Genomic DNA, 25244 nt, shown 5'->3' on the forward strand with positions numbered 1-25244 from the left:
TCGAGGACTGTGTGAGTTTGTCTGCGGGTTTCTGAACCGTTTTGTCGGACTGTGTGAGTTTGTGTGCTTGTTTCTGAACCGTGTTGTGGCATTGTGTGAGTTTATGTGTACTTTCTGCTTATTTATTGCTCTCTTACTTTGCTTTGACACATAGAAAAATGTATACACAACACAGATACACACAAATACATTGAGAAGTAACACACGCACACACACACACACATTTATTCAGAATGAGCACACTGATACACCCATAATACTCAAGTGCACAATATTTATATATTTAGAACCTGATATATATTATCAAAATAAAAGGAGATTTACAACTGACACACTCACAATGCATCGCCCTCACAACATCAATATTCTCAGTTTCGATAGAACCATCACAGCCACAGCCACAGACACACACACACGCTTTCTATTGCCATATGGTCCAGTTTGAAGTTTCAAGAAAAGTCTGTACAACAAAAATTGAAAGAGTTTTCACAAGTTGCCCGTCCTGTTGAGTATTTGCAGCGATTTCCCACTCTCACAGCAGTGATTCTGAGTCACGATGTGTGGAATTGGATTTGAAAACTGAAGAAAATTCAGCGCTTGGTGCTCAGCTGTCACGAGCAATTCCACACCTGCTTTGATCAGCTGTCAGCAGTGGACTGGAACAATGTCAGCCAGGGACTTTTAGTGTACATCAATAAAAGTGAACTTATTTGATGCAGGTAAAATATCATTAAAATGGTCCACCGCATTCAACTTGTTTTCCCTAATCCCAGCGGTGGAACAGTCCCAGATTGTGCAGCCATTGAATGAATTTGCATTGCTTTTTTCGAAGCCCGACCGACCTTAATATATGGGTTCGATGTCTGTGCATGGTTTTTGCTCATTTCATTGAAAATTGCTTATCATGAATGCATGGAAACAGTCAGGTAATGGATCAGAGCAGCGTTGTTAAATAATCAGGAAAAGAAGACACAAATGCAAATACAGAAAGTAGAACAAGCACGTCCAGGGGCGCTGAGTGAAACGCTCAATAAGGGTCGACGTCCCTGGGTGGGTTTGAACCACCAGCCTTTCGGTTAACAGCCGAACGCGCTAGCCAATTGCACCACAGAGACGACCACAGCAAAATCACCCAAGACACTGCAAACCAGTGTTTCAATGAATTCGAGTCTCAGGTCGTGTGAGCTGGAGAATCCTGCCAGTCATCAGCTTTTCCAGATCGACGCTGCGGGATGGTATCTGTTTATCTCTGCCATCTGGTGGTACAAATCAAAATTTCTCCCCAGCACTTTTTCCGTCAGTCGGAGAACCATTTCACAAGGGGACAATGTCAAAACGGTTGCGGCAATTCAACAATTGTACGAAGCACAAAACAGAGCTCATTTAACAATGTCACACTGTTCTGCTGCGGAAATCTTTCCCCTGACAGACAAACTCTCCAGGCCACAGTTCCACCCTATCCCAGACCTTGCCCCTTCGCCTTTCCCTCTGCCTCTGCACTCGCTTTATACCTGTTCAATCTCTAACCTTTATCCAGTTGTGAAGAAAGGCTACCCACCAGAAAGTCTAACACTGTTTGTCTTTCCAGATGTGCTGCCTGAGTTGCTGCGCATTTCCTGCATTTTCTCTTTTCATTTCAGATTTCCAGCATCCACCATTCGTTTGCTTTTGCACTCACAATGTTGACGGTTCGTCTCCAGGTAGCTACCGTTAGACCCGGTTTCCCAGGCAAAGAGGCTTTTATTGAGGATACTGCCACATGGCAAAAGGCCAATCTGCCCCCATGCCCTTTTAATCGACAGACTAAGCTTGGAATCTCCCACACCTGAGGGGCAGGTTCTGACACACAGTAAACTGCGACCTGGTCGGTGACTCAATCTGGGCTGGGTGGAGCATGACTTGATTGACAAGCCTCGTGCTTTATCAGAACTGGCCGGAGCCAGTGCTCCCCCTTTCGCTACTGGAATGGATATGTGCAGTCAGGATGGTGAACGTCTCTGGTTTTAAGATCTATCGTGCTCGACAGGTATTTTAAATGAACGGCGGGACTGAGTCAGATTGTGTGTGCGTGTCTGAACCGTGTTGTGGGACTGTGTAAGTTTGTGTATGACTCTGAACCGTGCTGTGGGACCGTGTGAGTTTGTGTGTGGCTTTGCAGCGTGTTGTGGGACGGTGTGAGTTTAATGTGTCTCTGAACGGTGTTCTAGGACTGTGTGAGTTTGTCTGCGGGTTTCTGAACCGTTTTGTCGGACTGTGTGAGTTTGTGTGCATGTTTCTGAACCGTGTTGTGGCATTGTGTGAGTTTATGTGTACTTTCTGCTTATTTATTGCTCTCTTACTTTGCTTTGACACATAGAAAAATGTATACACAACACAGATACACACAAATACATTGAGAAGTAACACACGCACACACACACACACATTTATTCAGAATGAGCACACTGATACACCCATAATACTCAAGTGCACAATATTTATATATTTAGAACCTGATATATATTATCAAAATAAAAGGAGATTTACAACTGACACACTCACAATGCATCGCCCTCACAACATCAATATTCTCAGTTTCGATAGAACCATCACAGCCACAGCCACAGACACACACACACGCTTTATATTGCCATATGGTCCAGTTTGAAGTTTCAAGAAAAGTCTGTACAACAAAAATTGAAAGAGTTTTCACAAGTTGACCGTCCTGTTGAGTATTTGCAGCGATTTCCCACTCTCACAGCAGTGATTCTGAGTCACGATGTGTGGAATTGGATTTGAAAACTGAAGAAAATTCAGTGCTTGGTGCTCAGCTGTCACGAGCAATTCCACACCTGCTTTGATCAGCTGTCAGCAGTGGACTGGAACAATGTCAGCCAGGGACTTTTAGTGTACATCAATAAAAGTGAACTTATTTGATGCAGGTAAAATATCATTAAAATGGTCCACCGCATTCAACTTGTTTTCCCTAATCCCAGCGGTGGAACAGTCCCAGATTGTGCAGCCATTGAATGAATTTGCATTGCTTTTTTCGAAGCCCGACCGACCTTAATATATGGGTTCGATGTCTGTGCATGGTTTTTGCTCATTTCATTTAAAATTGCTTATCATGAATGCATGGAAACAGTCAGGTAATGGATCAGAGCAGCGTTGTTAAATAATCAGGAAAAGAAGACACCAATGCAAACACAGAGAGTAGAACAAGCACGTCCAGGGGCGCGAAGTGAAATGCTCAATAAGGGTCGACGTCCCTGGGTGGGTTTGAACCACCAACCTTTCGGTTAACAGCCGAACACGCTAGCCAATTGCGCCACAGAGACGACCACAGCAAAATCACCCAAGACACTGCAAACCAGTGTTTCAATGAATTCGAGTCTCAGGTCGTGTGAGCTGGAGAATCCTGCCAGTCATCAGCTTTTCCAGATCGACGCTGCGGGATGGTATCTGTTTATCTCTGCCATCTGGTGGTACAAATCAAAATTTCTCCCCAGCACTTTTTCCGTCAGTCAGAGAACCATTTCACAAGGGGACAATGTCAAAACGGTTGCGGCAATTCAACAATTGTACGAAGCACAAAACAGAGCTCATTTAACAATGTCACACTGTTCTGCTGCGGAAATCTTTCCCCTGACAGACAAACTCTCCAGGCCACAGTTCCACCCTATCCCAGACCTTGCCCCTTCGCATTTCCCTCTGCCTCTGCACTCGCTTTATACCTGTTCAATCTCTAACCTTTATCCAGTTGTGAAGAAAGGCTACCCACCAGAAAGTCTAACACTGTTTGTCTTTCCAGATGTGCTGCCTGAGTTGCTGCGCATTTCCTGCATTTTCTCTTTTCATTTCAGATTTCCAGCATCCACCATTCGTTTGCTTTTGCACTCACAATGTTGACGGTTCGTCTCCAGGTAGCTACCGTTAGACCCGGTTTCCCAGGCAAAGAGGCTTTTATTGAGGATACTGCCACATGGCAAAAGGCCAATCTGCCCCCATGCACTTTTAACCGACAGACTAAGCTTGGAATCTCCCACACCTGAGGGGCAGGTTCTGACACACAGTAAACTGCGACCTGGTCGGTGACTCAATCTGGGCTGGGTGGAGCATGACTTGATTGACAAGCCTCGTGCTTTATCAGAACTGGCCGGAGCCAGTGCTCCCCCTTTCGCTACTGGAATGGATATGTGCAGTCAGGATGGTGAACGTCTCTGGTTTTAAGATCTATCGTGCTCGACAGGTATTTTAAATGAACGGCGGGACTGAGTCAGATGGTGTGTGCGTGTCTGAACCGTGTTGTGGGACTGTGTAAGTTTGTGTATGACTCTGAACCGTGCTGTGGGACCGTGTGAGTTTGTGTGTGGCTTTGCAGCGTGTTGTGGGACGGTGTGAGTTTAATGTGTCTCTGAACGGTGTTCTAGGACTGTGTGAGTTTGTCTGCGGGTTTCTGAACCGTTTTGTCGGACTGTGTGAGTTTGTGTGCATGTTTCTGAACCGTGTTGTGGCATTGTGTGAGTTTATGTGTACTTTCTGCTTATTTATTGCTCTCTTACTTTGCTTTGACACATAGAAAAATGTATACACAACACAGATACACACAAATACATTGAGAAGTAACACACGCACACACACACACACATTTATTCAGAATGAGCACACTGATACACCCATAATACTCAAGTGCACAATAGTTATATATTTAGAACCTGATATATATTATCAAAATAAAAGGAGATTTACAACTGACACACTCACAATGCATCGCCCTCATAACATCAAGACTCTCAGTTTCGATAGAACCATCACAGCCACAGACACAGACACACACACACGCTTTATATTGCCATATGGTCCAGTTTGAAGTTTGAAAAAAAGTCTGTACAACAAAAATTGAAAGAGTTTTCACAAGATGCCCGTCCTGTTGAGTATTTGCAGCGATTTCCCACTCTCACAGCAGTGATTCTGAGTCACGATGTGTGGAATTGGATTTGAAAACTGAAGAAAATTCAGCGCTTGGTGCTCAGCTGTCACGAGCAATTCCACACCTGCTTTGATCAGCTGTCAGCAGTGGACTGGAACAATGTCAGCCAGGGACTTTTAGTGTACATCAATAAAAGTGAACTTATTTGATGCAGGTAAAATATCATTAAAATGGTCCACCGCATTCAACTTGTTTTCCCTAATCCCAGCGGTGGAACAGTCCCAGATTGTGCAGCCATTGAATTAACTTGCATTGCTTTTTTCGAAGCCCGACCGACCTTACTATATGGGTTCGACGTCTGTGCATAGTTTTTGCTCATTTCATTGAAAATTGCTTATCATGAATGCATGGAAACAGTCAGGTAATGGATCAGAGCAGCGTTGTTAAATAATCAGGAAAAGCAGACACCAATGCAAACACAGAGAGTAGAACAAGCACGTCCAGGGGCACTAAGTGAAACGCTCAATAAGGGCCGACGTTTCTGGGTGGGCTTGAACCACCAACCTTTCGGTTAACAGCCGAACGCGCTAGCCAATTGCGCCACAGAGATGACCACAGCAAAATCACGCAAGACAATGCAAACCAGTGTTTCAATGAATTCGAGTCTCAGGTCGTGTGAGCTGGAGAATCCTCCAGTCATCAGCTTTTCCAGATCGACGCTGCGGGATGGTATCTGTTTATCTCTGCCATCTGGTGGTACAAATCAAAATTTCTCCCCAGCACTTTTTCCGTCAGTCGGAGAACCATTTCACAAGGGGACAATGTCAAAACGGTTGCGGCAATTCAACAATTGTGCGAAGCACAAAACAGAGCTCATTTAACAATGTCACACTGTTCTGCTGCGGAAATCTTTCCCCTGACAGACAAACTCTCCAGGCCACAGTTCCACCCGATCCCAGACCTTGCCCCTTCGCCTTTCCCTCTGCCTCTGCACTCGCTTTATACCTGTTCAATCTCTAACCTTTATCCAGTTGTGAAGAAAGGCTACCCACCAGAAAGTCTAACACTGTTTGTCTTTCCAGATGTGCTGCCTGAGTTGCTGCGCATTTCCTGCATTTTCTCTTTTCATTTCAGATTTCAAGCATCCACCATTCGTTTGCTTTTGCACTCACAATGTTGACGGTTCGTCTCCAGGTAGCTACCGTTAGACACGGTTTCCCAGGCAAAGAGGCTTTTATTGAGGATACTGCCACATGGCAAAACGCCAATCTGCCCCCATGCCCTTTTAACCGACAGACTAAGCTTGGAATCTCCCACACCTGAGGGTCAGGTTCTGACACACAGTAAACTGCGACCTGGTAGGTGACTCAATCTGGGCTGGGTGGAGCATGACTTGATTGACAAGCCTCGTGCTATATCAGAACTGGCCGGAGCCAGTGCTCCCCCTTTCGCTACTGGAATGGATATGTGCAGTCAGGATGGTGAACGTCTCTGGTTTTAAGATCTATCGTGCTCGACAGGTATTTTAAATGAACGGCGGGACTGAGTGAGATTGTGTGTGCGTGTCTGAACCGTGTTGTGGGACTGTGTAAGTTTGTGTATGTCTCTGAACCGTGCTGTGGGACCGTATGAGTTTGTGTGTGGCTTTGCAGCGTGTTGTGCGACGCTGTGAGTTTAATGTGTCTCTGAACGGTGTTCTCGGACTGTGTGAGTTTGTCTGCGGGTTTCTGAACCGTTTTGTCGGACTGTGTGAGTTTGTGTGCATGTTTCTGAACCGTGTTGTGGCATTGTGTGAGTTTATGTGTACTTTCTGCTTATTTACTGCTCTCTTACTTTGCTTTGACACATAGAAAAATGTATACACAACACAGATACACACAAATACATTGAGAAGTAACACACGCACACACACACACACATTTATTCAGAATGAGCACACTGATACACCCATAATACTCAAGTGCACAATATTTATATATTTAGAACCTGATATATATTATCAAAATAAAAGGAGATTTACAACTGACACACTCACAATGCATCGCCCTCATAACATCAAGACTCTCAGTTTCGATAGAACCATCACAGCCACAGCCACAGACACACACACACGCTTTATATTGCCATATGGTCCAGTTTGAAGTTTTAAGAAAAGTCTGCACAACAAAAATTGAAAGAGTTTTCACAAGTTGCCCGTCCTGTTGAGTATTTGCAGCGATTTCCCACTCCCACAGCAGTGATTCTGAGTCACGATGTGTGGAATTGGATTTGAAAACTGAAGAAAATTCAGCGCTTGGTGCTCAGCTGTCACGAGCAATTCCACACCTGCTTTGATCAGCTGTTAGCAGTGGACTGGAACAATGTCAGCCAGGGACTTTTAGTGTACATCAATAAAAGTGAACTTATTTGATGCAGGTAAAATATCATTAAAATGGTCCACCGCATTCAACTTGTTTTCCCTAATCCCAGCGGTGGAACAGTCCCAGATTGTGCAGCCATTGAATTAATTTGCATTGCTTTTTTCGAAGCCCGACTGACCTTAATATATGGGTTCGACGTCTGTGCATAGTTTTTGCTCATTTCATTGAAAATTGCTTATCAAGAATGCATGGAAACAGTCAGGTAATGGATCAGAGCAGCATTGTTAAATAATCAGGAAAAGCAGACACCAATGCAAACACAGAGAGTAGAACAAGCACGTCCAGGGGCGCTAAGTGAAACGCTCAATAAGGGCCGACGTCCCTGGGTGGGCTTGAACCACCAACCTTTCGGTTAACAGCCGAACGCGCTAGCCAATTGCGCCACAGACACGACCACAGCAAAATCACGCAAGACACTGCAAACCAGTGTTTCAATGAATTCGAGTCTCAGGTCGTGTGAGCTGGAGAATCCTCCAGTCATCAGCTTTTCCAGATCGACGCTGCGGGATGGTATCTGTTTATCTCTGCCATCTGGTGGTACAAATCAAAATTTCTCCCCAGCACTTTTTCCGTCAGTCGGAGAACCATTTCACAAGGGGACAATGTCAAAACGGTTGCGGCAATTCAACAATTGTACGAAGCACAAAACAGAGCTCATTTAACAATGTCACACTGTTCTGCTGCGGAAATCTTTCCCCTGACAGACAAACTCTCCAGGCCACAGTTCCACCCTATCCCAGACCTTGCCCCTTCGCCTTTCCCTCTGCCTCTGCACTCGCTTTATACCTGTTCAATCTCTAACCTTTATCCAGTTGTGAAGAAAGGCTACCCACCAGAAAGTCTAACACTGTTTGTCTTTCCAGATGTGCTGCCTGAGTTGCTGCGCATTTCCTGCATTTTCTCTTTTCATTTCAGATTTCCAGCATCCACCATTCGTTTGCTTTTGCACTCACAATGTTGACGGTTCGTCTCCAGGTAGCTACCGTTAGACCCGGTTTCCCAGGCAAAGAGGCTTTTATTGAGGATACTGCCACATGGCAAAAGGCCAATCTGCCCCCATGCCCTTTTAACCGACAGACTAAGCTTGGAATCTCCCACACCTGAGGGTCAGGTTCTGACACACAGTAAACTGCGACCTGGTAGGTGACTCAATCTGGGCTGGGAGGAGCATGACTTGATTGACAAGCCTCGTGCTATATCAGAACTGGCCGGAGCCAGTGCTCCCCCTTTCGCTACTGGAATGGATATGTGCAGTCAGGATGGTGAACGTCTCTGGTTTTAAGATCTATCGTGCTCGACAGGTATTTTAAATGAACGGCGGGACTGAGTGAGATTGTGTGTGCGTGTCTGAACCATGTTGTGGGACTGTGTAAGTTTGTGTATGTCTCTGAACCGTGCTGTGGGACCGTGTGAGTTTGTGTGTGGCTTTGCAGCGTGTTGTGGGACGCTGTGAGTTTAATGTGTCTCTGAACGGTGTTCTCGGACTGTGTGAGTTTGTCTGCGGGTTTCTGAACCGTTTTGTCGGACTGTGTGAGTTTGTGTGCATGTTTCTGAACCGTGTTGTGGCACTGTGTGAGTTTATGTGTACTTTCTGCTTATTTATTGCTCTCTTACTTTGCTTTGACACATAGAAAAATGTATACACAACACAGATACACACAAATACATTGAGAAGTAACACACGCACACACACACACATTTATTCAGAATGAGCACACTGATACACCCATAATACTCAAGTGCACAATATTTATATATTTAGAACCTGATATATATTATCAAAATAAAAGGAGATTTACAACTGACACACTCACAATGCATCGCCCTCATAACATCAAGACTCTCAGTTTCGATAGAACCATCACAGACACACACACACGCTTTATATTGCCATATGGTCCAGTTTGAAGTTTTAAGAAAAGTCTGTACAACAAAAATTGAAAGAGTTTTCACAAGTTGCCCGTCCTGTTGAGTATTTGCAGCGATTTCCCACTCTCACAGCAGTGATTCTGAGTCACGATGTGTGGAATTGGATTTGAAAACTGAAGAAAATTCAGCGCTTGGTGCTCAGCTGTCACGAGCAATTCCACACCTGCTTTGATCAGCTGTCAGCAGTGGACTGGAACAATGTCAGCCAGGGACTTTTAGTGTACATCAATAAAAGTGAACTTATTTGATGCAGGTAAAATATCATTAAAATGGTCCGCCGCATTCAACTTGTTTTCCCTAATCCCAGCGGTGGAACAGTCCCAGATTGTGTAGCCATTGAATGAATTTGCATTGCTTTTCTCGAAGCCCGACCGACCTTAATATATGGGTTCGACGTCTGTGCATAGTTTTTGCTCATTTCATTGAAAATTGCTTATCATGAATGCATGGAAACAGTCAGGTAATGGATCAGAGCAGCGTTGTTAAATAATCAGGGAAAGAAGACACCAATGCAAACACAGAGAGTAGAACAAGCACGTCCAGGGGCGCTAAGTGAAACGCTCAATAAAGGCCGACGTCTCTGGGTGGGCTTGAACCACCAACCTTTCGGTGAACAGCCGAACGCGCCAGCCAATTGCGCCACAGAGACGACCACAGCAAAATCACGCAAGACACTGCAAACCAGTGTTTCAATGAATTCGAGTCTCAGGTCGTGTGAGCTGGAGAATCCTGCCAGTCATCAGCTTTTCCAGATCGACGCTGCGGGATGGTATCTGTTTATCTCTGCCATCTGGTGGTACAAATCAAAATTTCTCCCCAGCACTTTTTCCGTCAGTCGGAGAACCATTTCACAAGGGGACAATGTCAAAACGGTTGCGGCAATTCAACAATTGTACGAAGCACAAAACAGAGCTCATTTAACAATGTCACACTGTTCTGCTGCGGAAATCTTTCCCCTGACAGACAAACTCTCCAGGCCACAGTTCCACCCTATCCCAAACCTTGCCCCTTCGCCTTTCCCTCTGCCTCTGCACTCGCTTTATACCTGTTCAATCTCTAACCTTTATCCAGTTGTGAAGAAAGGCTACCCACCGGAAAGTCTAACACTGTTTATCTTTCCAGATGTGCTGCCTGAGTTGCTGCGCATTTCCTGCATTTTCTCTTTTCATTTCAGATTTCCAGCATCCACCATTCGTTTGCTTTTGCACTCACAATGTTGACGGTTCGTCTCCAGGTAGCTACCGTTAGACCCGGTTTCCCAGGCAAAGAGGCTTTTTTTGAGGATACTGCCACATGGCAAAAGGCCAATCTGCCCCATGCCCTTTTAACCGACAGACTAAGCTTGGAATCTCCCACACCTGAGGGGCAGGTTCTGACACACAGTAAACTGCGACCTGGCAGGTGACTCAATCTGGGCTGGGTGGAGCATGACTTGATTGACAAGCCTCGTGCTCTATCAGAACTGGCCGGAGCCAGTGCTCCCCCTTTCGCTACTGGAATGGATATGTGCAGTCAGGATGGTGAACGTCTCTGGTTTTAAGATCCATCGTGCTCGACAGGTATTTTAAATGAACGGCGGGACTGAGTGAGATTGTGTGTGCGTGTCTGAACCGTGCTGTGGGACCGTGTGAGTTTGTGTGTGGCTTTGCAGCGTGTTGTGGGACGCTGTGAGTTTAATGTGTCTCTGAACGGTGTTCTAGGACTGTGTGAGTTTGTCTGCGGGTTTCTGAACCGTTTTGTCGGACTGTGTGAGTTTGTGTGCGTGTTTCTGAACCGTGTTGTGGCATTGTGTGAGTTTATGTGTACTTTCTGCTTATTTATTGCTCTCTTACTTTGCTTTGACACATAGAAAAATGTATACACAACACAGATACACACAAATACATTGGTAAGTAACACACGCACACACACACACACACATTTATTCAGAATGAGCACACTGATACACCCATAATACTCAAGTGCACAATATTTATATATTTAGAACCTGATATATATTATCAAAATAAAAGGAGATTTACAACGGACACACTCACAATGCATCGCCCTCAGAACATCAAGACTCACATTTTCGATAGAACCATGACAGCCACAGACACACACACACGCTTTATATTGCCATATGGTCCAGTTTGAAGTTTTAAGAAAAGTCTGTACAACAAAAATTGAAAGAGTTTTCACACGTTACCCGTCCTGCTGATTATTTGCAGCGATTTCCCACTCTCAGAGCAGTGATTCTGAGTCACGATGTGTGGAATTGGATTTGAAAACTGAAGGAAATTCAGCGCTTGGTGCTCAGCTGTCACGAGCAATTCCACACCTGCTTTGATCAGCTGTTAGCAGTGGACTGGAACAATGTCAGCCAGGGACTTTTAGTGTACATCAATAAAAGTGAACTTATTTGATGCAGGTAAAATATCATTAAAATGGTCCACCGCATTCAACTTGTTTTCCCTAATCCCAGCGGTGGAACAGTCCCAGATTGTGCAGCCATTGAATGAATTTGCATTGCTTTTTTCGAAGCCCGACCGACCTTAATATATTTAGCATGGGTTCGACGTCTGTGCATGGTTTTTGCTCATTTCATTGAAAATTGCTTATCATGAATGCATGGAAACAGTCAGGTAATGGATCAGAGCAGCGTTGTTAAATAATCAGGAAAAGAAGACACCAATGCAAACACAGAGAGTAGAACAAGCACGTCCAGGGGCGCTAAGTGAAACGCTCAGTAAGGGCCGACGTCCCTGGGTGGGCTTAAACAACCAACCTTTCGGTTAACAGCCGAACGCGCTAGCCAATTGCGCCACAGAGATAACCACAGCTAAATCACGCAAGACACTGCAAACCAGTGTTTCAATGAATTCGAGTCTCAGGTCGTGTGAGCTGGAGAATCCTGCCAGTCATCAGCTTTTCCAGATCGACGCTGCGGGATGGTATCTGTTTATCTCTGCCATCTGGTGGTACAAATCAAAATTTCTCCCCAGCACTTTTTCCGTCAGTCGGAGAACCATTTCACAAGGGGACAATGTCAAAACGGTTGCGGCAATTCAACAATTGTACGAAGCACAAAACAGAGCTCATTTAACAATGTCACACTGTTCTGCTGCGGAAATCTTTCCCCTGACAGACAAAGTCTCCAGGCCACAGTTCCACCCTCTCCCACACCTTGCCCCTTCGCCTTTCCCTCTGCCTCTGCACTCGCTTTATACCTGTTCAATCTCTAACCTTTATCCAGTTGTGAAGAAAGGCTACCCACCAGAAAGTCTAACACTGTTTGTCTTTCCAGATGTGCTGCCTGAGTTGCTGCGCATTTCCTGCATTTTCTCTTTTCATTTCAGATTTCCAGCATCCACCATTCGTTTGCTTTTGCACTCACAATGTTGACGGTTCGTCTCCAGGTAGCTACCGTTAGACCCGGTTTCCCAGGCAAAGAGGCTTTTATTGAGGATACTGCCACATGGCAAAAGGCCAATCTGCCCCCATGCCCTTTTAACCGACAGACTAAGCTTGGAATCTCCCACACCTGAGGGGCAGGTTCTGACACACAGTAAACTGCGACCTGGTAGGTGACTCAATCTGGGCTGGGTGGAGCATGACTTGATTGACAAGCCTCGTGCTATATCAGAACTGGCCGGAGCCAGTGCTCCCCCTTTCGCTACTGGAATGGATATGTGCAGTCAGGATGGTGAACGTCTCTGGTTTTAAGATCTATCGTGCTCGACAGGTATTTTAAATGAACGGCGGGACTGAGTGAGATTGTGTGTGCGTGTCTGAACCGTGTTGTGGGGCTGTGTAAATTTGTGTATGTCTCTGAACCGTGCTGTGGGACCGTGTGAGTTTGTGTGTGGCTTTGCAGCGTGTTGTGGGACGCTGTGAGTTTAATGTGTCTCTGAACGGTGTTCTCGGACTGTGTGAGTTTGTCTGCGGGTTTCTGAACCGTTTTGTCGGACTGTGTGAGTTTGTGTGCGTGTTTCTGAACCGTGTTGTGGCATTGTGTGAGTTTATGTGTACTTTCTGCTTATTTATTGCTCTCTTACTTTGCTTTGACACATAGAAAAATGTATACACAACACAGATACACACAAATACATTGAGAAGTAACACACGCACACACACACATTTATTCAGAATGAGCACACTGATACACCCATAATACTCAAGTGCACAATATTTATATATTTAGAACCTGATATATATTATCAAAATAAAAGGAGATTTACAACGGACACACTCACAATGCATCGCCCTCAGAACATCAAGACTCACAGTTTCGATAGAACCATGACAGCCACAGCCACAGACACACACACACGCTTTATATTGCCATATGGTCCAGTTTGAAGTTTTAAGAAAAGTCTGTACAACAAAAATTGAAAGAGTTTTCACACGTTACCCGTCCTGCTGATTATTTGCAGCGATTTCCCACTCTCAGAGCAGTGATTCTGAGTCACGATGTGTGGAATTGGATTTGAAAACTGAAGAAAATTCGGTGCTTGGTGCTCAGCTGTCACGAGTAATTCCACACCTGCTTTGATCAGCTGTTAGCAGTGGACTGCAACAATGTCAGCCAGGGACTTTTAGTGTACTTCAATAAAAGTGAACTTATTTGATGCAGGTAAAATATCATTAAAATGGTCCACCGCATTCAACTTGTTTACCCTAATCCCAGCGGTGGAACAGTCCCAGATTGTGCAGCCATTGAATGAATTTGCATTGCTTTTTTCGAAGCCCGACCGACCTTAATATATTTAGCATGGGTTCGACGTCTGTGCATGGTTTTTGCTCATTTCATTGAAAATTGCTTATCATGAATGCATGGAAACAGTCAGGTAATGGATCAGAGCAGCGTTGTTAAATAATCAGGAAAAGAAGACACCAATGCAAACACAGGGAGCAGAACAAGCACGTCCAGGGGCGCTAAGTGAAACGCTCAATCAGGGCCGATGTCCCTGGGTGTGTTTGAACCACCAACATTCCGGTTTACAGCCGAACGCGCTAGCCAATTGCGCCACAGAGACGACAACCGCAAAATCACCCAAGACACTGCAAACCAGTGTTTCAATGAATTCGAGTCTCAGGTCGTGTGAGCTGGAGAATCCTGCCAGTCATCAGCTTTTCCAGATCGACGCTGCGGGATGGTATCTGTTTATCTCTGCCATCTGGTGGTACAGATCAAAATTTCTCCCCAGCACTTTTTCCGTCAGTCGGAGAACCATTTCACAAGGGGACAATGTCAAAACGGTTGCGGCAATTCAACAATTGTACGAAGCACAAAACAGAGCTCATTTAACAATGTCACACTGTTCTGCTGCGGAAATCTTTCCCCTGACAGACAAACTCTCCAGGCCACAGTTCAACCCTATCCCACACCTTGCCCCTTCGCCTTTCCCTCTGCCTCTGCACTCGCTTTATAACTGTTCAATCTCTAACCTTTATCCAGTTGTGAAGAAAGGCTACCCACCAGAAAGTCTGACACTATTTGTCTTTCCAGATGTGCTGCCTGAGTTGCTGCGCATTTCCTGCATTTTCTCTTTTCATTTCAGGTTTCCAGCATCCACCATTCGTTTGCTTTTGCACTCACAATGTTGACGGTTCGTCTCCAGGTAGCTACCGTTAGACCCGGTTTCCCAGGCAAAGAGGCATTTATTGAAGATACTGCCACATGGCAAAAGGCCAATCTGCCCCCATGCCCTTTTAACCGACAGACTAAGCTTGGAATCTCCCGCACCTGAGGGGCAGGTTCTGACACACAGTAAACTGCGACCTGGCAGGTGACTCAATCTGGGCTGGGTGGAGCATGACTTGATTGACAAGCCTCGTGCTCTATCAGAACTGGCCGGAGCCAGTGCTCCCCCTTTCGCTACTGGAATGGATATGTGCAGTCAGGATGGTGAACGTCTCTGGTTTTAAGATCTATCGTGCTCGACAGGTATTTTAAATGAACGGCGGGACTGAGTGAGATTGTGTGTGCGTGTCTGAACCGTGTTGTGGGACTGTGTAAGTTTGTGTATGTCTCTGAACCGTGCTGTGGGACCGTGTGAGTTTGTGTGTGGCTTTGCAGCGTGTTGTGGGACGGTGTGAGTTTAATGTGTCTCTGAACGGTGTTCTAGGACTGTGTGAGTTTGTCTGCGGGTTTCTGAACCGTTTTGTCGGACTGTGTGAGTTTGTGTGCATGTTTCTGAACCGTGTTGTGGCATTGTGTGAGTTTATGTGTACTTTCTGCTTATTTATTGCTCTCTTACTTTGCTTTGACACATAGAAAAATGTATACACAACACAGATACACACAAATACATTGAGAAGTAACACACGCACACACACACACATTTATTCAGAACGAGCACACTGATACACCCATAATACTCAAGTGCACAATATTTATATATTTAGAACCTGATATATATTATCAAAATAAAAGGAGATTTACAACTGACACACTCACAATGCATCGCCCTCATAACATCAAGACTCTCAGTTTCGATAGAACCATCACAGCCACAGCCACAGACACACACACACACACACGCTTTATATTGCCATATGGTCCAGTTTGAAGTTTTAAGAAAAGTCTGTACAACAAAAATTGAAAGAGTTTTCACAAGTTGCCCGTCCTGTTGAGTATTTGCAGCGATTTCCCACTCTCACAGCAGTGATTCTGAGTCACGATGTGTGGAATTGGATTTGAAAACTGAAGAAAATTCAGCGCTTGGTGCTCAGCTGTCATGAGCAATTCCACACCTGCTTTGATCAGCTGTCAGCAGTGGACTGGAACAATGTCAGCCAGGGACTTTTAGTGTACATCAATAAAAGTGAACTTATTTGATGCAGGTAAAATATCATTAAAATGGTCCACCGCATTCAACTTGTTTTCCCTAATCCCAGCAGTGGAACAGTCCCAGATTGTGCAGCCATTGAATGACTTTGCATTGCTTTTTTCGTAGCCCGACCGACCTTAATATATGGGTTCGACGTCTGCGCATGGTTTTTGCTCATTTCATTGAAAATTGCTTATCATGAATGCATGGAAACAGTCAGGTAATGGATCAGAGCAGCGTTGTTAAATAATCAGGAAAAGAAGACACCAATGCAAACACAGAGAGTGGAACAAGCATTTCCAGGGGCGCTAAGTGAAACGCTCAATAAAGGCCGACGTCCCTGGGTGGGCTTGAACCACCAGCCTTTCGGTCAACAGCCGAACGCGCTAGCCAATTGCGCCACAGAGACAACCACGGCAAAATCACGCAAGACACTGCAAACCAGTGTTTCAATGAATTCGAGTCTCAGGTCGTGTGAGCTGGAGAATCCTCCAGTCATCAGCTTTTCCAGATCGACGCTGCGAGATGGTATCTGTTTATCTCTGCCATCTGGTGGTACAAATCAAAATTTCTCCCCAGCACTTTTTCCGTCAGTCGGAGAACCATTTCACAAGGGGACAATGTCAAAATGGTTGCGGCAATTCAACAATTGTACGAAGCACAAAACAGAGCTCATTTAACAATGTCACACTGTTCTGCTGCGGAAATCTTTCCCCTGACAGACAAACTCTCCAGGCCACAGTTCCACCCTAACCCAGACCTTGCCCCTTCGCCTTTCCCTCTGCCTCTGCACTCGCTTTATACCTGTTCAATCTCTAACCTTTATCCAGTTGTGAAGAAAGGCTACCCACCAGAAAGTCTAACACTGTTTGTCTTTCCAGATGTGCTGCCTGAGTTGCTGCGCATTTCCTGCATTTTCTCTTTTCATTTCAGATTTCCAGCATCCACCATTCGTTTGCTTTTGCACTCACAATGTTGACGGTTCGTCTCCAGGTAGCTACCGTTAGACCCGGTTTCCCAGGCAAAGAGTCTTTTATTGAGGATACTGCCACATGGCAAAACGCCAATCTGCCCCCATGCCCTTTTAACCGACAGACTAAGCTTGGAATCTCCCACACCTGAGGGGCAGGTACTGACACACAGTAAACTGCGACCTGGTAGGTGACTCAATCTGGGCTGGGTGGAGCATGACTTGATTGACAAGCCTCGTGCTATATCAGAACTGGCCGGAGCCAGTGCTCCCCCTTTCGCTACTGGAATGGATATGTGCAGTCAGGATGGTGAACGTCTCTGGTTTTAAGATCTATCGTGCTCGACAGGTATTTTAAATGAACGGCGGGACTGAGTGAGATTGTGTGTGCGTGTCTGAACCGTGTTGTGGGACTGTGTAAGTTTGTGTATGTCTCTGAACCATGCTGTGGGACCGTGTGAGTTTGTGTGTGGCTTTGCAGCGTGTTGTGGGACGGTGTGAGTTTAATGTGTCTCTGAACGGTGTTCTGGGACTGTGTGAGTTTGTCTGCGGGTTTCTGAACCGTTTTGTCGGACTGTGTGAGTTTGTGTGCATGTTTCTGAACCGTGTTGTGGCATTGTGTGAGTTTATGTGTACTTTCTGCTTATTTATTGCTCTCTTACTTTGCTTTGACACATAGAAAAATGTATACACAACACAGATACACACAAATACATTGAGAAGTAACACACGCACACACACACACACATTTATTCAGAATGAGCACACTGATACACCCATAATACTCAAGTGCACAATATTTATATATTTAGAACCTGATATATATTATCAAAATAAAAGGAGATTTACAACTGTCACACTCACAATGCATCGCCCTCATAACATCAAGACTCTCAGTTTCGATAGAACCATCACAGCCACAGCCACAGACACACACACACACACACGCTTTATATTGCCATATGGTCCAGTTTGAAGTTTTAAGAAAAGTCTGTACAACAAAAATTGAAAGAGTTTTCACAAGTTGCCCGTCCTGTTGAGTATTTGCAGCGATTTCCCACTCTCACAGCAGTGATTCTGAGTCACGATGTGTGGAATTGGATTTGAAAACTGAAGAAAATTCAGCGCTTGGTGCTCAGCTGTCACGAGCAATTCCACACCTGCTTTGATCAGCTGTCAGCAGTGGACTGGAACAATGTCAGCCAGGGACTTTTAGTGTACATCAATAAAAGTGAACTTATTTGATGCAGGTAAAATATCATTAAAATGGTCCACCGCATTCAACTTGTTTTCCCTAATCCCAGCGGTGGAACAGTCCCAGATTGTGCAGCCATTGAATGACTTTGCATTGCTTTTTTCGTAGCCCGACCGACCTTAATATATGGGTTCGACGTCTGTGCATGGTTTTTGCTCATTTCATTGAAAATTGCTTATCATGAATGCATGGAAACAGTCAGGTAATGGATCAGAGCAGCATTGTTAAATAATCAGGAAAAGAAGACACCAATGCAAACACAGAGAGTGGAACAAGCATTTCCAGGGGCGCTAAGTGAAACGCTCAATAAAGGCCGACGTCCCTGGGTGGGCTTAAACCACCAACCTTTCGGTCAACAGCCGAACGCGCTAGCCAATTGCGCCACAGAGACGACCACGGCAAAATCATGCAAGACACTGCAAACCAGTGTTTCAATGAATTCGAGTCTCAGGTCGTGTGAGCTGGAGAATCCTCCAGTCATCAGCTTTTCCAGATCGACGCTGCGGGATGGTATCTGTTTATCTCTGCCATCTGGTGGTACAAATCAAAATTTCTCCCCAGCACTTTTTCCGTCAGTCGGAGAACCATTTCACAATGGGACAATGTCAAAACGGTTGCGGCAATTCAACAATTGTACGAAGCACAAAACAGAGCTCATTTAACAATGTCACACTGTTCTGCTGCGGAAATCTTTCCCCTGACAGACAAACTCTCCAGGCCACAGTTCCACCCTAACCCAGACCTTGCCCCTTCGCCTTTCCCTCTGCCTCTGCACTCGCTTTATACCTGTTCAATCTCTAACCTTTATCCAGTTGTGAAGAAAGGCTACCCACCAGAAAGTCTAACACTGTTTGTCTTTCCAGATGTGCTGCCTGAGTTGCTGCGCATTTCCTGCATTTTCTCTTTTCATTTCAGATTTCCAGCATCCACCATTCGTTTGCTTTTGCACTCACAATGTTGACGGTTCGTCTCCAGGTAGCTACCGTTAGACCCGGTTTCCCAGGCAAAGAGTCTTTTATTGAGGATACTGCCACATGGCAAAAGGCCAATCTGCCCCCATGCCCTTTTAACCGACAGACTAAGCTTGGAATCTCCCACACCTGAGGGGCAGGTACTGACACACAGTAAACTGCGACCTGGTAGGTGACTCAATCTGGGCTGGGTGGAGCATGACTTGATTGACAAGCCTCGTGCTATATCAGAACTGGCCGGAGCCAGTGCTCCCCCTTTCGCTACTGGAATGGATATGTGCAGTCAGGATGGTGAACGTCTCTGGTTTTAAGATCTATCGTGCTCGACAGGTATTTTAAATGAACGGCGGGACTGAGTGAGATTGTGTGTGCGTGTCTGAACCGTGTTGTGGGACTGTGTAAGTTTGTGTATGTCTCTGAACCGTGCTGTGGGACCGTGTGAGTTTGTGTGTGGCTTTGCAGCGTGTTGTGGGACGGTGTGAGTTTAATGTGTCTCTGAACGGTGTTCTAGGACTGTGTGAGTTTGTCTGCGGGTTTCTGAACCGTTTTGTCGGACTGTGTGAGTTTGTGTGCATGTTTCTGAACCGTGCTGTGGCATTGTGTGAGTTTATGTGTACTTTCTGCTTATTTATTGCTCTCTTACTTTGCTTTGACACATAGAAAAATGTATACACAACACAGATACACACAAATACATTGAGAAGTAACACACGCGCACACACACACACATTTATTCAGAATGAGCACACTGATACACCCATAATACTCAAGTGCACAATATTTATATATTTAGAACCTGATATAGATCAAAATAAAAGGAGATTTACAACTGACACACTCACAATGCATCGCCCTCATAACATCAAGACTCTCAGTTTCGATAGAACCATCACAGCCACAGCCACAGACACACACACACACACACGCTTTATATTGCCATATGGTCCAGTTTGAAGTTTTAAGAAAAGTCTGTACAACAAAAATTGAAAGAGTTTTCACAAGTTGCCCGTCCTGTTGAGTATTTGCAGCGATTTCCCACTCTCACAGCAGTGATTCTGAGTCACGATGTGTGGAATTGGATTTGAAAACTGAAGAAAATTCAGCGCTTGGTGCTCAGCTGTCACGAGCAATTCCACACCTGCTTTGATCAGCTGTCAGCAGTGGACTGGAACAATGTCAGCCAGGGACTTTTAGTGTACATCAATAAAAGTGAACTTATTTGATGCAGGTAAAATATCATTAAAATGGTCCACCGCATTCAACTTGTTTTCCCGAATCCCAGCGGTGGAACAGTCCCAGATTGTGCAGCCATTGAATGAATTTGCATTGCTTTTTTCGAAGCCCGACCGACCTCAATATATTTAGCATGGGTCCGACGTCTGTGCATGGTTTTTGCTCATTTCATTGAAAATTGCTTATCATGAATGCATGGAAACAGTCAGGTCATGGATCAGAGCAGCGTTGTTTAATAATCAGGAAAAGAAGACACCAATGCAAACACAGAGAGCAGAACAAGCACGTCCAGGGTCGCTAAGTGAAATGCTCAATAAGGGCCGACGTCTCTGGGTGGGCTTGAACCACCAAATTTTCGGTTAATAGCCAAACGCGCTAGCCAATTGCGCCACAGAGACGACCACAGCAAAATCACGCAAGACACTGCAAACCAGTGTTTCAATGAATTCGAGTCTCAGGTCTTGTGAGCTGGAGAATCCTGCCAGTCATCAGCTTTTCCATATCGACGCTGCGGGATGGTATCTGTTTATCTCTGCCATCTGGTGGTACAAATCAAAATTTCTCCCCAGCACTTTTTCCGTCAGTCGGAGACCCATTTCACAAGGGGACAATGTCAAAACGGTTGCGGCAATTCAACAATTGTACGAAGCACAAAACAGAGCTCATTTAACAATGTCACACTGTTCTGCTGCGGAAATCTTTCCCCTGACAGACAAACTCTCCAGGCCACAGTTCCACCCTATCCCACACCTTGCCCCTTCGCCTTTCCCTCTGCCACTGCACTCGCTTTATACCTGTTCAATCTCTAACCTTTATCCAGTTGTGAAGAAAGGCTACCCACCAGAAAGTCTAACACTGTTTGTCTTTCCAGATGTGCTGCCTGAGTTGCTGCGCATTTCCTGCATTTTCTCTTTTCATTTCAGATTTCCAGCATCCACCATTCGTTTGCTTTTGCACTCACAATGTTGACGGTTCGTCTCCAGGTAGCTACCGTTAGACCCGGTTTCCCAGGCAAAGAGGCTTTTATTGAGGATACTGCCACATGGCAAAAGGCCAATCTGCCCCCATGCCCTTTTAACCGACAGACTAAGCTTGGAATCTCCCACACCTGAAGGGCAGGTTCTGACACACAGTAAACTGCGACCTGGTAGGTGACTCAATCTGGGCTGGGTGGAGCATGACTTGATTGACAAGCCTCGTGCTATATCAGAACTGGCCGGAGCCAGTGCTCCCCCTTTCGCTACTGGAATGGATATGTGCAGTCAGGATGGTGAACGTCTCTGGTTTTAAGATCTATCGTGCTCGACAGGTATTTTAAATGAACGGCGGGACTGAGTGAGATTGTGTGTGCGTGTCTGAACCGTGTTGTGGGACTGTGTAAGCTTGTGTATGTCTCTGAACCGTGCTGTGGGACCGTGTGAGTTTGTGTGTGGCTTTGCAGCGTGTTGTGGGACGCTGTGAGTTTCATGTGTCTCTGAACGGTGTTCTAGGACTGTGTGAGTTTGTCTGCGGGTTTCTGAACCGTTTTGTCGGACTGTGTGAGTTTGTGTGCTTGTTTCTGAACCGTGTTGTGGCATTGTGTGAGTTTATGCGTACTTTCTGCTTATTTATTGCTCTCTTACTTTGCTTTGACACATCGAAAAATGTATACGCAACACATTTACACACAAATACATTGAGAAGTAACACACGCACACACAAACACACATTTATTCAGAATGAGCACACTGATGCACCCATAATACTCAAGTGCACAATATTTATATATTTAGAACCTGATATATATTATCAAAATAAAAGGAGATTTACAACTGACACACTCACAATGCATCGCCCTCATAACATCAAGACTCTCAGTTTCGATAGAACCATCACAGCCACATCCACAGACACACACACACGCTTTATATTGCCATATGGTCCAGTTTGAAGTTTTAAGAAAAGTCTGTGCAACAAAAATGGAAAGAGTTTTCACAAGTTGCCCGTCCTGTTGAGTATTTGCAGCGATTTCCCACTCTCACAGCAATGATTCTGAGTCACGATGTGTGGAATTGGATTTGAAAACTGAAGAAAATTCAGCGCTTGCTGCTCAGCTGTCACGAGCAATTCCACACCTGCTTTGATCAGCTGTTAGCAGTGGACTGGAACAATGTCAGCCAGGGACTTTTAGTGTACATCAATAAAAGTGAACTTATTTGATGCAGGTAAAATATCATTAAAATGGTCCACCGCATTCAACTTGTTTTCCCTAATCCCAGCGGTGGAACAGTCCCAGATTGTGCAGACAATGAATGAATTTGCATTGCTTTTTTCGAAGCCCGACCGACCTTAATATATTTAGCATGCGTTCGACGTCTGTGCATGGTTTTTGCTCATTTCATTGAAAATTGCTTATCATGAATGCATGGAAACAGTCAGTTAATGGATCAGAGCAGCGTTGTTAAATAATCAGGAAACGAAGGCACCAATGCAAACACAGAGAGTAGAACAAGCACGTCCAGGGGCGCTAAGTGAAACGCTCAATCAGGGCCGACGTCCCTGGGTGGGCTTGCACCACCAACGTTTCGGTTAACAGCCGATCGCGCGAGCCAATTGCGCCACAGAGACGACCACCGCAAAATTGTGCAAGACACTGCAAACCAGTGTTTCAATGAATTCGAGTCTCAGGTCGTGTGAGCTGGAGAATCCTGCCTGTCATCAGCTTTTCCAGATCGACGCTGCGGGATGGTATCTGTTTATCTCTGCCATCTGGTGGTACAAATCAAAATTTCTCCCCAGCACTTTTTCCGTCAGTCGGAGAACCATTTCACAAGGGGACAATGTCAAAACGGTTGCGGCAATTCAACAATTGTCCGAAGCACAAAACAGAGCTCATTTAACAATGTCACACTGTTCTGCTGCGGAAATCTTTCCCCTGACAGACAAACTCTCCAGGCCACAGTTCCACCCTCTCCCAGACCCTGCCCCTTCGCCTTGCCCTCTGCCTCTGCACTCGCTTTATGCCTGTTCAATCTCTAACCTTTATCCAGTTGTGAAGAAAGGCTACCCACCAGAAAGTCTAACACTGTTTGTCTTTCCAGATGTGCTGCCTGAGTTGCTGCGCATTTCCTGCATTTTCTCTTTTCATTTCAGATTTCCAGCATCCACCATTCGTTTGCTTTTGCACTCACAATGTTGACGGTTCGTCTCCAGGTAGCTACCGTTAGACCCGGTTTCCCAGGCAAAGAGGCTTTTATTGAGGATACTGCCACATGGCAAAAGGCCAATCTGCCCCCATGCCCTTTTAACCGACATACTAAGCTTGGAATCTTCCACACCTGAGGGGCAGGTTCTGACACACAGTAAACTGCGACCTGGTAGGTGTCTCAATCTGGGCAGGGTGGAGCATGACTTGATTGACAAGCCTCGTGCTATATCAGAACTGGCTGGAGCCAGTGCTCCCCCTTTCGCTACTGGAATGGATATGTGCAGTCAGGATGGTGAACGTCTCTGGTTTTAAGATCTATCGTGCTCGACAGGTATTTTAAATGAACGGCGGGACTGAGTGAGATTGTGTGTGCGTGTCTGAACCGTGTTGTGGGACTGTGTAAGTTTGTGTATGTCTCTGAACCGTGCTGTGGGACCGTGTGAGTTTGTGTGTGGCTTTGCAGCGTGTTGTGGGACGCTGTGAGTTTAATGTGTCTCTGAACGGTGTTCTAGGACTGTGTGAGTTTGTCTGCGGGTTTCTGAACCGTTTTGTCGGACTGTGTGAGTTTGTGTGCGTGTTTCTGAACCGTGTTGTGGCATTGTGTGAGTTTATGTGTACTTTCTGCTTATTTATTGCTCTCTTACTTTGCTTTGACACATAGAAAAATGTATACACAACACAGATACACACAAATACATTGAGAAGTAACACACGCACACACACACACACATTTATTCAGAATGAGCACACTGATACACCCATAATACTCAAGTGCACAATATTTATATATTTAGAACCTGATATATATTATCAAAATAAAAGGAGATTTACAACTGACACACTCACAATGCATCGCCCTCATAACATCAAGACTCTCAGTTTCGATGGAACCATCACAGCCACAGCCACAGACACACACACACGCTTTATATTGCCATATGGTCCAGTTTGAAGTTTTAAGAAAAGTTTGTACAACAAAAATTGAAAGAGTTTTCACAAGTTGCCCGTCCTGTTGAGTATTTGCAGCGATTTCCCACTCTCACAGCAGTGATTCTGAGTCACGATGTGTGGAATTGGATTTGAAAACTGAAGAAAATTCAGCGCTTGGTGCTCAGCTGTCACGAGCAATTCCACACCTGCTTTGATCAGCTGTTAGCAGTGGACTGGAACAATGTCAGCCAGGGACTTTTAGTGCACATCAATAAAAGTGAACTTATTTGATGCAGGTAAAATATCATTAAAATGGTCCACCGCATTCAACTTGTTTTCCCTAATCCCAGCGGTGGAACAGTCCCAGATTGTGCAGCCATTGAATGAATTTGCATTGCTTTTTTCGAAGCCCGACCGACCTTAATATATTTAGCATGGGTTCGACGTCTGTGCATGGTTTTTGCTCATTTCATTGAAAATTGCTTATCATGAATGCATGGAAACAGTCAGGTAATGGATCAGAGCAGCGTTGTTAAATAATCAGGAAAAGAAGACACCAATGCAAACACAGAGAGTAGAACAAGCACGTCCAGGGGCGCTAAATGAAACGCTCAATAAGGGCCGA

General features: G+C 45.2%; 9 non-coding genes across 9 annotated transcripts; all 9 read right to left on the reverse strand.

Moving 5' to 3' along the window:
* Positions 1–1041: 1041 nt before the first annotated feature.
* Positions 1042–1115, reverse strand: trnan-guu (transfer RNA asparagine (anticodon GUU)). The gene has a single exon. It is a non-coding gene; the product is annotated as a tRNA-Asn (tRNA).
* A 2128-nt stretch (positions 1116–3243) lies between these two features.
* Positions 3244–3317, reverse strand: trnan-guu (transfer RNA asparagine (anticodon GUU)). The gene has a single exon. It is a non-coding gene; the product is annotated as a tRNA-Asn (tRNA).
* A 2128-nt stretch (positions 3318–5445) lies between these two features.
* Positions 5446–5519, reverse strand: trnan-guu (transfer RNA asparagine (anticodon GUU)). Its single transcript has one exon. It is a non-coding gene; the product is annotated as a tRNA-Asn (tRNA).
* Positions 5520–7646: 2127 nt separating this feature from the next.
* Positions 7647–7720, reverse strand: trnan-guu (transfer RNA asparagine (anticodon GUU)). Its single transcript has one exon. It is a non-coding gene; the product is annotated as a tRNA-Asn (tRNA).
* Positions 7721–9833: 2113 nt separating this feature from the next.
* Positions 9834–9907, reverse strand: trnan-guu (transfer RNA asparagine (anticodon GUU)). The gene has a single exon. It is a non-coding gene; the product is annotated as a tRNA-Asn (tRNA).
* A 4295-nt stretch (positions 9908–14202) lies between these two features.
* Positions 14203–14276, reverse strand: trnay-gua (transfer RNA tyrosine (anticodon GUA)). The gene has a single exon. It is a non-coding gene; the product is annotated as a tRNA-Tyr (tRNA).
* A 2132-nt stretch (positions 14277–16408) lies between these two features.
* On the reverse strand, positions 16409–16482 carry trnan-guu (transfer RNA asparagine (anticodon GUU)). The gene has a single exon. It is a non-coding gene; the product is annotated as a tRNA-Asn (tRNA).
* Positions 16483–18615: 2133 nt separating this feature from the next.
* On the reverse strand, positions 18616–18689 carry trnan-guu (transfer RNA asparagine (anticodon GUU)). Its single transcript has one exon. It is a non-coding gene; the product is annotated as a tRNA-Asn (tRNA).
* Positions 18690–20826: 2137 nt separating this feature from the next.
* trnan-auu (transfer RNA asparagine (anticodon AUU)) lies at positions 20827–20900 on the reverse strand. Its single transcript has one exon. It is a non-coding gene; the product is annotated as a tRNA-Asn (tRNA).
* Positions 20901–25244: the final 4344 nt, after the last annotated feature.

This window comes from Heterodontus francisci, chromosome 22 (genome assembly GCF_036365525.1).
Source record: "Heterodontus francisci isolate sHetFra1 chromosome 22, sHetFra1.hap1, whole genome shotgun sequence".
Taxonomy (NCBI): domain Eukaryota; kingdom Metazoa; phylum Chordata; class Chondrichthyes; order Heterodontiformes; family Heterodontidae; genus Heterodontus; species Heterodontus francisci.